The sequence below is a fragment of the Macaca fascicularis genome, chromosome 7, assembly GCF_037993035.2.
Source record: "Macaca fascicularis isolate 582-1 chromosome 7, T2T-MFA8v1.1".
NCBI lineage: Eukaryota > Metazoa > Chordata > Mammalia > Primates > Cercopithecidae > Macaca > Macaca fascicularis.
The window spans coordinates 169,049,479-169,061,620 of NC_088381.1; the positions used below are offsets into that span (position 1 = coordinate 169,049,479).

General features: G+C 33.5%; 1 protein-coding gene, 6 non-coding genes and 2 pseudogenes across 23 annotated transcripts in view; all 9 read left to right on the forward strand.

The window, feature by feature from the left end:
* The window catches only part of LOC102123842 (uncharacterized), a 124,792-nt gene that overhangs the window by 62,798 nt on the left and 49,852 nt on the right, over window positions 1-12,142 (forward strand). For 6 of the 17 annotated variants that reach the window (XR_012416121.1, XR_012416122.1, XR_012416124.1 and 3 more), the window contains 6 exons: window positions 950-1,023; window positions 1,884-1,966; window positions 2,845-2,929; window positions 3,808-3,870; window positions 5,348-5,431; window positions 5,703-11,836. The gene's annotated coding sequence lies outside the window, so the exon portion shown is untranslated. Of the gene's footprint in view, window positions 1-949; window positions 1,024-1,333; window positions 1,445-1,883; window positions 1,967-2,844; window positions 2,930-3,807; window positions 3,871-5,347; window positions 5,432-5,702; window positions 11,837-12,142 lie in introns of all 17 variants that reach the window. The other 11 variants (XR_012416123.1, XR_012416129.1, XR_012416126.1 and 8 more) reach the window with 5 other exon arrangements.
* LOC123574933 (small nucleolar RNA SNORD113/SNORD114 family) lies at window positions 29-100 on the forward strand. Its single transcript, XR_006700115.1, has one exon. It is a non-coding gene; the product is annotated as a small nucleolar RNA SNORD113/SNORD114 family (small nucleolar RNA).
* LOC123574964 (small nucleolar RNA SNORD113/SNORD114 family) lies at window positions 427-501 on the forward strand. Its single transcript, XR_006700141.2, has one exon. It is a non-coding gene; the product is annotated as a small nucleolar RNA SNORD113/SNORD114 family (small nucleolar RNA).
* On the forward strand, window positions 1,362-1,436 carry LOC123574932 (small nucleolar RNA SNORD113/SNORD114 family). Its single transcript, XR_006700114.1, has one exon. It is a non-coding gene; the product is annotated as a small nucleolar RNA SNORD113/SNORD114 family (small nucleolar RNA).
* Window positions 2,297-2,371, forward strand: LOC123574953 (small nucleolar RNA SNORD113/SNORD114 family). The gene has a single exon (XR_006700134.1). It is a non-coding gene; the product is annotated as a small nucleolar RNA SNORD113/SNORD114 family (small nucleolar RNA).
* On the forward strand, window positions 3,288-3,357 carry LOC123574946 (small nucleolar RNA SNORD113/SNORD114 family). The gene has a single exon (XR_006700128.1). It is a non-coding gene; the product is annotated as a small nucleolar RNA SNORD113/SNORD114 family (small nucleolar RNA).
* Window positions 4,161-4,255, forward strand: LOC123574973 (small nucleolar RNA SNORD113/SNORD114 family; annotated as a pseudogene).
* Window positions 5,765-5,838, forward strand: LOC123574957 (small nucleolar RNA SNORD113/SNORD114 family). The gene has a single exon (XR_006700137.1). It is a non-coding gene; the product is annotated as a small nucleolar RNA SNORD113/SNORD114 family (small nucleolar RNA).
* LOC123574958 (small nucleolar RNA SNORD113/SNORD114 family) lies at window positions 11,766-11,842 on the forward strand (annotated as a pseudogene).

Below are 12,142 nucleotides of genomic sequence, written 5' to 3' on the forward strand. Positions count from 1 at the left end.
TAGACATGAAGAAAGATGGAGTCAATCTTGGACCAATGATGATGACTGGTGGCGTATGAGTCATGGACGATGAATACAGGTCTGGAAGTCTGAGGTCCAATATAATAAAAAATCTAGTCTTCACCTTCTGATCCTAAGGAGAGACATTAGGAATATTTGAGGATGTTGTTCTTGTTCTTCTTGTTCATGCATTTTCCCTCTATTTTTATAATTGGATCAATGAATCAAGAAGCAAATATATTTTAACTGCATAAAGACAAAAAGAGTGAGACATTGTCCAATTACGGAAATATATGGTGAAACAAGAAATACTATCCATTTATATTAAAAACACTGATGTCTTCTTTCTATTAAGAATGAGTGAGTCAAAGGTATTACTGCTTGCTGGAGGATGGCATATACGAATGAGGAGAAAGTGGTCCTTCCTGGACCAATAGTAACAACTGCCAGCGTATGCATCTTGCGTGATGAATAATAGATGTCTGAAACTCTGAGGTGCAAACCAAAAGGAATCTAGTCCATTCCATCCCCTCTGTTTAGATGCTCCTATAGACAGATATCAGGAGAACACTATGGCCTATTCTTGTCTTTATGTTTATTAATTCTAAAAAATATTTTAATTAAAGTAGCAATGGTAGAGTCAATAAACATGTATAAATAAAGATGAGACATAAATTACTGTTTGATGTTAAAATGTATAAGAACAAATAGTACTAATATAAATTGAAATCGATAATAAGTAGATCAGCATATTACATCTTTCACTAAAGATCCTATAGTCAGTGATAAGTAATAGTTATTGCTCTGAATCAGTTGCAAGTTTAACATTTGTTGTATTAAGAGAAAAATTAATAAATACATAAATAACTGTGTAAATGAACAGTGGAAAATATGGACCAATAGAGAGGATGTCTCAATATTTTCATCTTCTTTGCCTTGCACTCTTCAGAATGGATGCACTGAGCTGACTTAAGCATTCTTCTGTGATCAAGATTAAGTGTCCTTCTTAGGAAAGAGGCCAATGTGAGTAACAGTCAAAGTTCTTACTTTGCTCTGTGCCATTTGTTTCAGGGTGTTAGTGTTAAACTAAATTTAAAAAGTGTTAAACATACTTAAATAGCTAAATGACCCAGTTATAGATATGATACAAAATATTATTTTGATTAACTGTTAATGTACATAGAGGTCAATTAATGAAAGACATATAGTCTGTGTGGGAAATGATTCCATAGACTAATATTAGGGATTTTCAAGGATCTTGTCTTGGGCTTTGTAAATCACATGTTTATTTAGTTATTATTAATGAATTAATTATTTATTCAAACAAATGTAGAAACGAATGAAGAAAAGGGACCCAAACATGGACCAATGATGACTACTGATGGCGTTTGAGTCATGGACGATGAATACTGTGTGTCTGAAACTCTGAGGTCCAACAGAAAACGTAATTGGATAGATATCAGAAATGTGGAAAGATCATATTCTTACTTTGGATTAATAGATTTAGATTTATCATTGATAGATAAATGATAGAACAATTAAACAAGAATTAGTAAATAGAGAGTGAATCATTGTTCAATTATGAATACACATGATGATGTAAGAAATATTATCATTAAAAATTTTAAACACTGATGCCCTTTAAGGAAATGGATCATGAATGTCACCTCTTTGGCTAAGGTTCATCTAGACTCTAATAAGAAGAGTCAGTTTCATTTTCTGATTCAGTCTCATTTGATATTTTTCCTTTTGTTATGAGAGAAAACATTTCCATTCTGAAAAAATAATCAATATCAAAATAACTGAATAACGGAAATGTGGAAAGGATCAATGGAGATGTTTTGAATTTTTTTTTTTAATTACCTGCTCTTTGTATTCTGCAGAATGGATGCACTTGAGCTGACCTAAGCATTCATGGTCATGAGATTCATGGTTGCTACTGTTGGTTAGGAGCATAGAGATCAGTGTGAGTAATAGTTAAATTTCATGTCTTTCTCTAGGAGACTTTTTAAAGGGTATTCATAATATCATGAAAGTGTAAAAAATCATCCAAAAGGCCAACCTCAGCCAATAATAAATATGAAGTTAGTTGAAACAGTATATTTACTAGCTCATTTATGACACAAAGAGGATAATTCATGTAAGATATATCAAACTGACAGATTGTATAGAAAGTTCTAGAATATTCTATGCTCTTACTCTTTGGATATTATATTTACATGGGTTATAAAATTAATATTAGTGATTTAATGCATAAATACATGTAGATGAGAATTAAGCTAAAGAGTTCTAAGCCTGAGCCAATGATGAAAACTGGTGACGTAGAAGTCAAGGATGCTGAATAATGTGTGTCTAGAACTCTGAGGTTCAATAGAGGAGGAAATATAGTCTATTGCTTTTGAAGTGATCCTGTAGTTAGGTTTTGGAAATACAAAAGGACCATCTTCTTGATTGTTTTTATGAATTTTGATTCTTCTTTAAAATAAATTCATTGATGTAATAATCAATGTTCACATATAAAAAAGTAAAGACGGGGAATGTGAAGCATGTCCACTCAATGTAAATGATGAGACAACAGAAATCATTAAAACCTATTGAAAATCTGAATACCATTAAAAAAACAAACAATTCAAGTGTTGTTTTTTGACTAAGGATGACAAAGGCAGTATAGTCAAGTTTCTTATTTTGCATCAGAACAAGTGTGTTATTGTTCATTTTTTAAAAAGAAAATTGATAAGTATTACCACAATTAATAGATACCTGAATGACTAAGAGAAGGGTCGAATGAATGAATCCATGAAAAATATTTCAATCCCGTCATCTTCTCTGCTTTGCACTTCCCAGAATGGACACATCTGGGCTGGCAGAACATCTGGCCCTGATCTGGAGCCCCATGTCTGTCGCTCTGTAGAGGTGCACATGAGCCAATGTGAGTTAATAGTAAAATTATTTTTTGCTTTTGCTTATTTGTTTAGGATATTCAGTGTAATATTTTAAAAGTATTATATATTAATGTAATGAAGGAAGGCCAGCCATGTCCCAAGGATACATATGGACTTGACATGAAATATTGTGTAGATTAACAGATGTTATGTTAATGAACATGACTAATGAAGTATTAATATACTAATTGAAGCAAATGATTATATAGACAGATATTAGGGATACTTAAGGATCTTGTCCTTAAAAGTTGGTGATCCAGAGGTATTTATGTTATTGTTAGTGAATTAATGAATCATTAGGAAACTACTTATAAATAAAAGGAGAGAAACAGGGCCAATTCTGGCTGGACTGATGATGACCACTGGTGGCCTATGAGTCACACAATGAATACATATCTGGAACTCTGAGGTCCATCACAAGCAGTATCTAGCCTAGTCCCTCTGTCTGAAAAACTCCTGTAGACAGATGTCAGGGAAATACAAGAACCTTGTTCTTTTTCTTTATGTTTATGAATTATAAAAATATTATATTATTAAAATAGCAATGAAAAATAAACATGTATAAATTAATACAGATGAAGGTGGAGTATTATTTAATGTTGAGATGTATAGTAAAGAATAATAATACTAATATAAATTGAAATGGATGGATAATTAATGGACCAAGTGTAATACATCTTTGACTAAGGATCATGTAGACAGCAATAAGTAATGGTTAGTGCTCTGAGTTAGTTGCAAGTTTCACATTTGTTGTATTAAGAAAAAATAAATACTCGAATGACTATGTAAATGAATGGTGAAAAATATAGATTGATGGAAAGAATATTCAATTTTTTAATCATCTACTCTGCTTTGCGGTTTTCAGAATGGATGCAGTGAGCTGATCATTTCTCTGATCAAGGCTATGTTGCCTCTGTGTTAGGCCAATGTGAGTAATGGTTCCTGTCTTGGTTTAGGTTGTTTAATAGTATTCCTGGTGTTATTAAAAATTATTTAATATAATAAAAAGTTAACTGGTTCAATGACAATGTGCAACATTGAGGTTAATTAATCAAAGAGATATAGTCTCTGTGGGAAATGATTCTGTAGACAAATGTAAGGATTCTTCAAATATCTTGTTCTTGGGTTTTTGAAATCGTGTATTCATTTTATTATCAAAGAACAAATGATTTATTCAATAAATATTTAGAAATGAATGATGAAAGAGAGACCCAGCTATGGATCAATGTTGACAACTGGTGGCATAAAAGTCATGGATGATGAATATGAGAAGAAAATAATCTAGGTTTTTGCTTCTGTTGGAAATGATCCTGTAGACAATGTCAGAAACATACAAAGATCATTTTCTTATCTTGGGGTCATAGATTTAGGTTTATTATTACTAATATATGACTGATAGAACCATTAAACAAATATAAACAGATAAAAATACAAGTAGAGGTTAACTTCTTGGACCTCAGAGTTCCAGACATATATTCATCATCTATGACATGAATGACGTGATTCCATAGATAGATGTTAGGGATATAAGAATCTCTTTGAGATTTTTTGATTCACAGATAATTATTTTATTATGTTTGATGAATTGAGAATTAATCAATAAGCAAATATAAAGTAGTATGAGGAAAAAGACATGTAAACCTGAACCAGTGATTGATGGTTTAGAAGTCGTGGGTGATGAATAATATGTGTCTGGAACCTAAAGGTTTGCAGAAAACAAAATCTGATCTATTTCCCAGGGTCATTTGCAAATGACGATCAATGTTTGAAATGATAGATTGATGTTAAGAATATGTAAGAATCTACTTCTTTTATTTTGGATTCATGGATTTACATACTATTATTATTTAAAATTGATCCATGATAAAAGTATTAAATATATAATTCGACAAATATGAAGATGGTGTGATGGACTTCAACCATGTGATGATTCAAGATATACTATCAACATAAAATGAAACACTAGCTCCCAATGTGGTGAAATCCTGTCTTTACTAAAAATCCAAAAAATTAGCTGGACGTGGTGGTGCACGCCTGTAATGCCAGCTACTCGGGAGGCTGAGGCAGGAGAATCACTTGAACTCAGGAGGTGGAGGTTGCAGTGAGCCAAGATTGCACCATTGCACTCCAGCCTGGGCAACAAGAGCAAAACTCCATCTCAGAACGAAATGGACCCAAGGGTGTTACCTCTTTTTGATTAGTGATCATATAGATGCTGGGAAGTAGGAGTCAATTTTATTGCTTGAATCAGTCCATTTGAGGTTGTTTGTTTTGTTCAGAATGAACATATATGTTATGAAAAGTTAATAAATAACTAAACTACGGTTTGGAATAAAATATGGAAAGCAAAATTGACAAAGAGGTATTAGTTTTGAAAATCAGCTGCTTTGCTTTGTACTTCTTAGACGGGATGCACTGGCGCTGATTTAAGAATTCTCTCATAGTCAAAAGACATATGGTTGCCTCTGTGTAGGTTCCTGGAGACCAATGTGAGTATGAGTCAATATTCTTGTCTTGGTTTGAGTGTTTTTTTAAGAGCTATCACTGTGTTATTATACACTTTGACATATAATCAGTTAATATCTTAAGAATGGAATTGGTGTAATGTATTATGTTGATTAATCTGTATGTGAAACACTGTGTTAAATTAATAAAATATATCTAGTGTCTATGGGAAATAATTTGTAGACAGATATTAGATATTCAAGAGTCTTGCTCTTGAGTTCTTCTGACTCTTTGGTATTTACTTATTTTTATTAGTGAGTTGATGAATTCATCTATCAATAAATGAAGACATGAATGAAGAAAAAGAGCTCCAAGTCTGGACCAAAGATGAAGTTTGGTGATGTATGAATCATGAACAATAAATACCTGTGTCTGGAACTTTGAGGTCCAACATGAAAACTAGTTTGCTCCCTATGATGTAACTGATGTATATATATAAGAAATAGCAAAGATCTGATTGTGTTTCATAGCTATTGATTATATCTTCATAAGTTGGTTAGTGTGCAAATAACCAAAGAAATGTATGAATACATGAAGAAAATGGAACCAAGTATAGACTAAGTATGTCTCCTATAAAGTTGCTCTGATTTAGAAACAAAATTTTGGATTTTACTACTTTTATTAAGATCGGCTAGGCATTTCTCTTCTAGATTTCTGAAAATGAAAATATTACTCATTTTCTTGAAAAAGAATAGATGGTTGGAAAAATTAATTCATTTGTTCCTGAATTATAAACTCATTTATACTAATAATGAATGAGTTAATAGATAAAAAGGTCAAGAACTGACCACTCATGAGAATGTGTTATAAAGCCAGGAATCAGAAGTAGCTGATTCTGTAAGTCGAAGCTAACTTGCAGAGAATACCAAGACGATTATATGTGTGAGTGGAGGCACTGAGGCCAATATGTCCCATAGTCAGATGTTTTTCTTAATGCAGGTGATGGATTCAAGAATGTTCACTATTTGATGTAAAATTAATAACTGAAATAATTCAATAAATAAAAGGAGAGTGAATCTAATTTAAGGATAGGGAGTGTCACGAACCAATGTTTGAGATGAACCTAACCCTTATCATTTCATATTTATTCAGACACAGCCTGAATCTTGTTGTTTCATACCTTTAACATTTACTTTGTACTTCTCAGGGTTGATGTTCATGGGTGATTGATCATCCTGTAGCGACGGTGGTATTGACTGTTCCACAGCGGACAAGGAGTGCGTTCTTACATAAGTCATAGTTGACATTCTTGTTCTTGATTGGGTAGTTTGCCTGTTCATTGATATTCATAGTACTATAAAAGGTAGATAAATGGCCACATACCTAAATAAAATCAAAGGAGACAAAAGGTGAGAATCTGTTATAAACTAAGGATTATAATTAATCTAATTCAGTACAACTGTGGACAATTTTGAAAAGATAAAGATTGATGTCATTTTAGTCATTTTATGGATAAACTAAAAATGGGACATTTTTGATATTCCATTTTAGCATTTTTCATAGTTTACACAAACATTCCTATATTGCTAGATAGCCTAGTCTGTTAACCCCTGAGGAAGAGCATGTGTGAAGTAAATACTTGTCATTATCATAGTAGGGTCTATGGATTAGACCCATAGTGGATTATTCTTCTGGTTTATTGTTACATCTTCATAGAATATATAATTTAAAAAAAAGGTTCAAGCATGGACCAATGACATAACTGAAATCAAATCTGGACAAATGTATATAATTATTATATTTCACAACATTTTTATAGTTCATTACAAAAAAAGACCTAGTCTATTACATTGTTTATTACCTCTCTTGGAAATGAACCCACTGACAGATAGTAAGACTATTCAAGAAACTTGTTTAGGGGCTTTGGTGGATTGTTAACACATACTAATTTTATTATCAGTGGATCAGTATGCAAAAACATCATGTAAATTAATGTAGATAAATATGTCTAAGTGTGGTCTCATTTTGAGTGTATTTACTGGAAGAAGAATTATTATGACATGTCTCAAATGTTATGATCCATTAGTAAAAATAGACAAAGCTTGTGACCCAAGTCAGTAACCTGCATATACACATATGTGAATACTCATTGTCTTTATTTCTGGAGCTTTTTAGTTTATACTTGTTTTTATTTTCTCTTTTAGTAAATTGAAAACATTATATAAATACATAAATCAAAACATAGGTAAGGAAATGAGAGGAAGCTAAGCATGGACTACTTATGAGGATGTGTTTTGAAGCAGGGATTATAACTTAATCCATTTTAGTACAATGGAGCACAATTTAAAAAGAGATCAGTGTTTTCCATTCTCTTTTCATGGCTATGTATTATTCTGTTTTAGGTTTTACTCCTGTTTATGCAACATTCCTTGATGGATAACAATCTATGGGTTAGATCCAAGGCTTACAATTTAGGCAGTTGTGTTTTCGTAAGTCATTATCAGGGTTTTAGATGTGAATGCGGTGGTGAATTGATGGTTGTTCATTGTTCCATCTTAAAAGTATGTACATATTAAATGAAGAAAAGGCCAAGCACCAATCAGTGATATGAATAGATTGATTGATCAGTTTTATGATTAAATTCATTTCTGCACCCCTGCAATTTATTTAAAAAGGAGATTTGGTATGTTAAATCTACAGGAATTTGTCTGTAGACATATTTCAGTAATAATCCAAGAACTGATTTCTGGGGTTTTGTTGGGTTGATTATAATTCATCAATGGTAACATCAATAAACACATAAATAAATGAATAAAGAGGAAAAGGACAGAACTGGACTAATTGTCCAAATAGATTATGATGGAAAAAATTTGTTAATGTAATTCTGAAAACTAGTATTTATTAAAAAATAAACAGAGTATCTGAAGGATGATTTAGGAATATGTACATAATAGTCAAGGTTCTTGAATTTGATTAGTGATAGTCTAGGTTTTTTGCTTAATTAAAAGTAAGAAAGTAATTATTATATTAGCTAATCCATATGTCAATGTCTTAGAAAATGAAACGAGGATGGCATGAGGTCAGTGGAGTGATTGTCTCATGGTTTTCACACCTATCCTATATTCCACAGAAAGGACATCATGATTGTGATTGTCTTTATTAACTTTGTCAGGAGAGTGAAGACCAATGTGGCCAGGCGTGGTGGCTCATGCCTGTAATCCTAGCACTTTGGGAGGATCAGGTGGGTGGATCACCTGAGGCTGGGAGTTCAAGACCAGCCTGACCAACATGGAGAAACCCCATCTCTACTAAAATTATAAAATTAGCTGGAAGTGGTGGCACATGCCTGTAATCCCAGCTACTCAGGAGGCTGAGGCAGGAGAACCTCTTGGACCTGAGAGGCGGAGGTTGCGGTGAGCTGAGATTGTGCCATTGCACTCCAGTCTGGGCAACAAGAGTGAAACTCCATCTCAAAAACAAACAAACAAATAAACAAAAAACCAAAAAAAAATGTAATTAGCTGTTAAAGTTCTTGCTATGGTTCAAGTGGTTTGCTTCCTCACTGTGTTATGAAGAAGTTTGAAGTATCTTTAATGAATGTCCTCCCTGACCACTGGCCCTGCCAGGCATGCTGCCGTCTGTTCTCTGGGACTTGTGAGTAGCACACTGCTCCTGTTATTTCATGTGATTTGTTAAGTTGTTTCTTCTGTGTCTCACCTGACCAACACACCCAGACCTAACTTATTTCCAGATTGGGTCTCTCCTAGAGCATGCCTGTCTTGGTAGGAATAAACTGGACACAGACAAGAGCCTCCAGGGTGTCTGCCTGTATAAACAAGTTTTCTATGAGGGGGACACTGGGTCATAGATTGAACACTTGGGCATTACATCTGTGAAAATAAGTCTATAGTAGATTTCAGTAATTTTCAAGTATCTAATTATGGGGTTTTGGTAGATCCTGGGAATTTATTGCATTATTTGAAGGAAATAAATGAAAGAATCAGCAAAACATACAGACACACATATAAATATTAAAGATGAAGAGGATAAAGCTGGATTAATTACAAAAAATGTTACCAGACAGGAATTTTTGGTTCTATAATTCTGAAACACTGCAATGCATTAAGAAACCAGTACATCAAGGGTGTCACCTGTCTAGGGTAGGGTAATATAGAGTAGTGGTTCTCAAATGTGAGCATTGAAGTGACCTGGAGGTTTTGTGAAAACACAGAAGGCCAGTTACATTCCCAGGATTTCTGATTCAGTAAGTTTGGTGTGGGTTCTGAGAATCCAAATTTCTAATAACTTACTTTCTATAGGTTCCAATAGTTTCCCAAGTCATGCTGACGCTGCCTCCTGAGAAGTATTTTCAGAATCACTGAGAAAAATGTATGAAATACATTTCATACATAGAGTCTTTGCTCTATGTCAGTGGTAATTTCCAGTTTGTTTATTTTATTGAGAAAGAGAAGGTAATTAATTAATTAAGCAATTAATATTTATTTATTTATTTATTTATATTTGAGATGGAGTTTCACTCTGTTTGTTTCCCAGGCCGGAGTACAGTGACATGATCTCAGCTCACTGCAACCTCCGCCTCCCAGGTTCAAGCAATTCTCATGCCTCCGCCTCCCGAGTAGCTGTGATTACAGGCATGTGCCACTATGTCTGGCTAAGTTTTGTGTTTTTAGTATAGACAGGGTTTCACCATGTTGGTCAGGTTGGTCTTGAACTCCTGACCTCAAGTGATCTGCCCACCTCGGCCTCCCAAAATGCTGGAATTACAGGCATGAGCCACTGCGCCCCGCCCAATTAATATTTAAAAGTCTAAGTAAATGAAAGGGGAACAACATGGCTCAATGGAGAAAATGTCTAATTTATGTAATATCATTGTTATATTGTACAAAATGGATGCACCTTAGGTGATTTAAGCATTCTGAAAAGACCAGGCTTTCTAGGATACTGCTACATTTTAGGAGATTAGAAATCAATGGAATTGGCACAGTCTTTGTCTGTTGAGTGGGTTTTCATGGGTGTTCACTGTACATCTTTAAAATGAGTAAATGATTATATACATGAATAAAATCAAACAAGAACAAGCCTATACTAACGACGAAGAACCAAAATTTAGGATTAATTTGATTTAGTGTTGTTTAGGATGGTTTCTAAAAAAGATCAAGTCCCTATCACAAATTGTTCTAACTGTTTAGAATTCTACACTAGGTTTCCCTAAGCATTCCTCAAGTGATAAAAATGCAAGTTATGAAGAAGGGACACACAGGAACTAGAAGCACTTGTCAGTGTTTTAGTTCTGGTGGTTGATTCATGTTATATATAGAAAGAATATACACATTATGTGAGAAAAGGCCAAGGAAGGACCGATAATGCGAGTGGAATACATTCTGAAATGTGTTTTATGATCAAAGTATCTGTGACCTACAGCGGTCCACTACAAAGAGGGATTTAAGTGTTTACATCTGTAGGAATGCCTACAGACAGATTTCAGTGATATTCAGGAATCAGGTTCTCAGTCCTTGGTGCTTCATGGATTTTGATTTTGTTGTTATTCAATAAGTGAAAGAATAAACAAATATGTCAATGTATAACAATGAATAGAATGAAGTGTATCTAACTACGAAAATATGGGGTGAGGCAAGAATTATTGTTAATATACGTAGAACCACTGGAGTTCATTAAATAATGATATCTTTACCCCAAAATGTAACCCCTTAATGCATGAAAGGGGTTACATTTTGGGATAAGGTTAAGTAGGCAAGGTAGTGATGTATAGTAGTCAGGGTGCTTGCTTTGAGTCTGTGACAAGTTCAAGTGGTTACTTACTGCAGAGGGAAAAAGATAAATTATGCCATAAAATAATAAATATCTAAATGATTGAGGAAATGAAATGGGGAAGGCATGTATCAGTGGAAAGAATATCTCAGCTTTCTATTATTTGCATTGCTTATATTTCTCAGAATGAAAGCTCCTAGCACATTCTCCTGTGGTCATGAACTCTGTGTTAGGAGCATAGAAACCAATGTAAGAGTCAAAGCACTTCTCTTATTATGAGTGGTTTGTTTAAAAATACTCACTGTACTATTTACAAAACATGTTAAGGTTAGTCAAAGAAGTTGATTATGGTGTACTATGGCATTGATGTGAAATGTATGTTCATTAATGGATATGTACAACACAAATTAATTAATGAAGGTTATAGATACTGAGTGAATTTACTCTGTAGACAATTGTTATGGATATTTAAGAATATTGTTCTATGGAATTTGTGATTCATACACATTTATATTATTGTAATTATTCTATTGAAGAACTAATAAATCAACAAATATAGAAATGGATGAGGAAAAAGATGTCAAATCCTGAACCAGTGGTGATGGCTGGTGGCATATTTAGTCACAGATGATGAATAAATACATGCCTGAAACTCTGAGGTTAGTACCTAGACAGAGATCTAGTCTGTTATTTTTGATGGATGTAGTCCTGTAGAATGATTAGTTATGCACGAAGGTGATGTTCTTGGGCTTTTGTAGTTTATGAATTTTGATTGTATTGTTACAAAACAATTAATGACAAAGTTTATACAACTGCGTGAAGATGAAGACGGTGAAACATTGTCCAATTATGAAATATGAGGTGAGGACTGAAATACTATTAATATAATTTGAAAGTCATAAGGTCCATAAGTAAATAAGTGTCACCTCTTTGGTACAGTATCATATAGACCAGGGGTCCCTGAC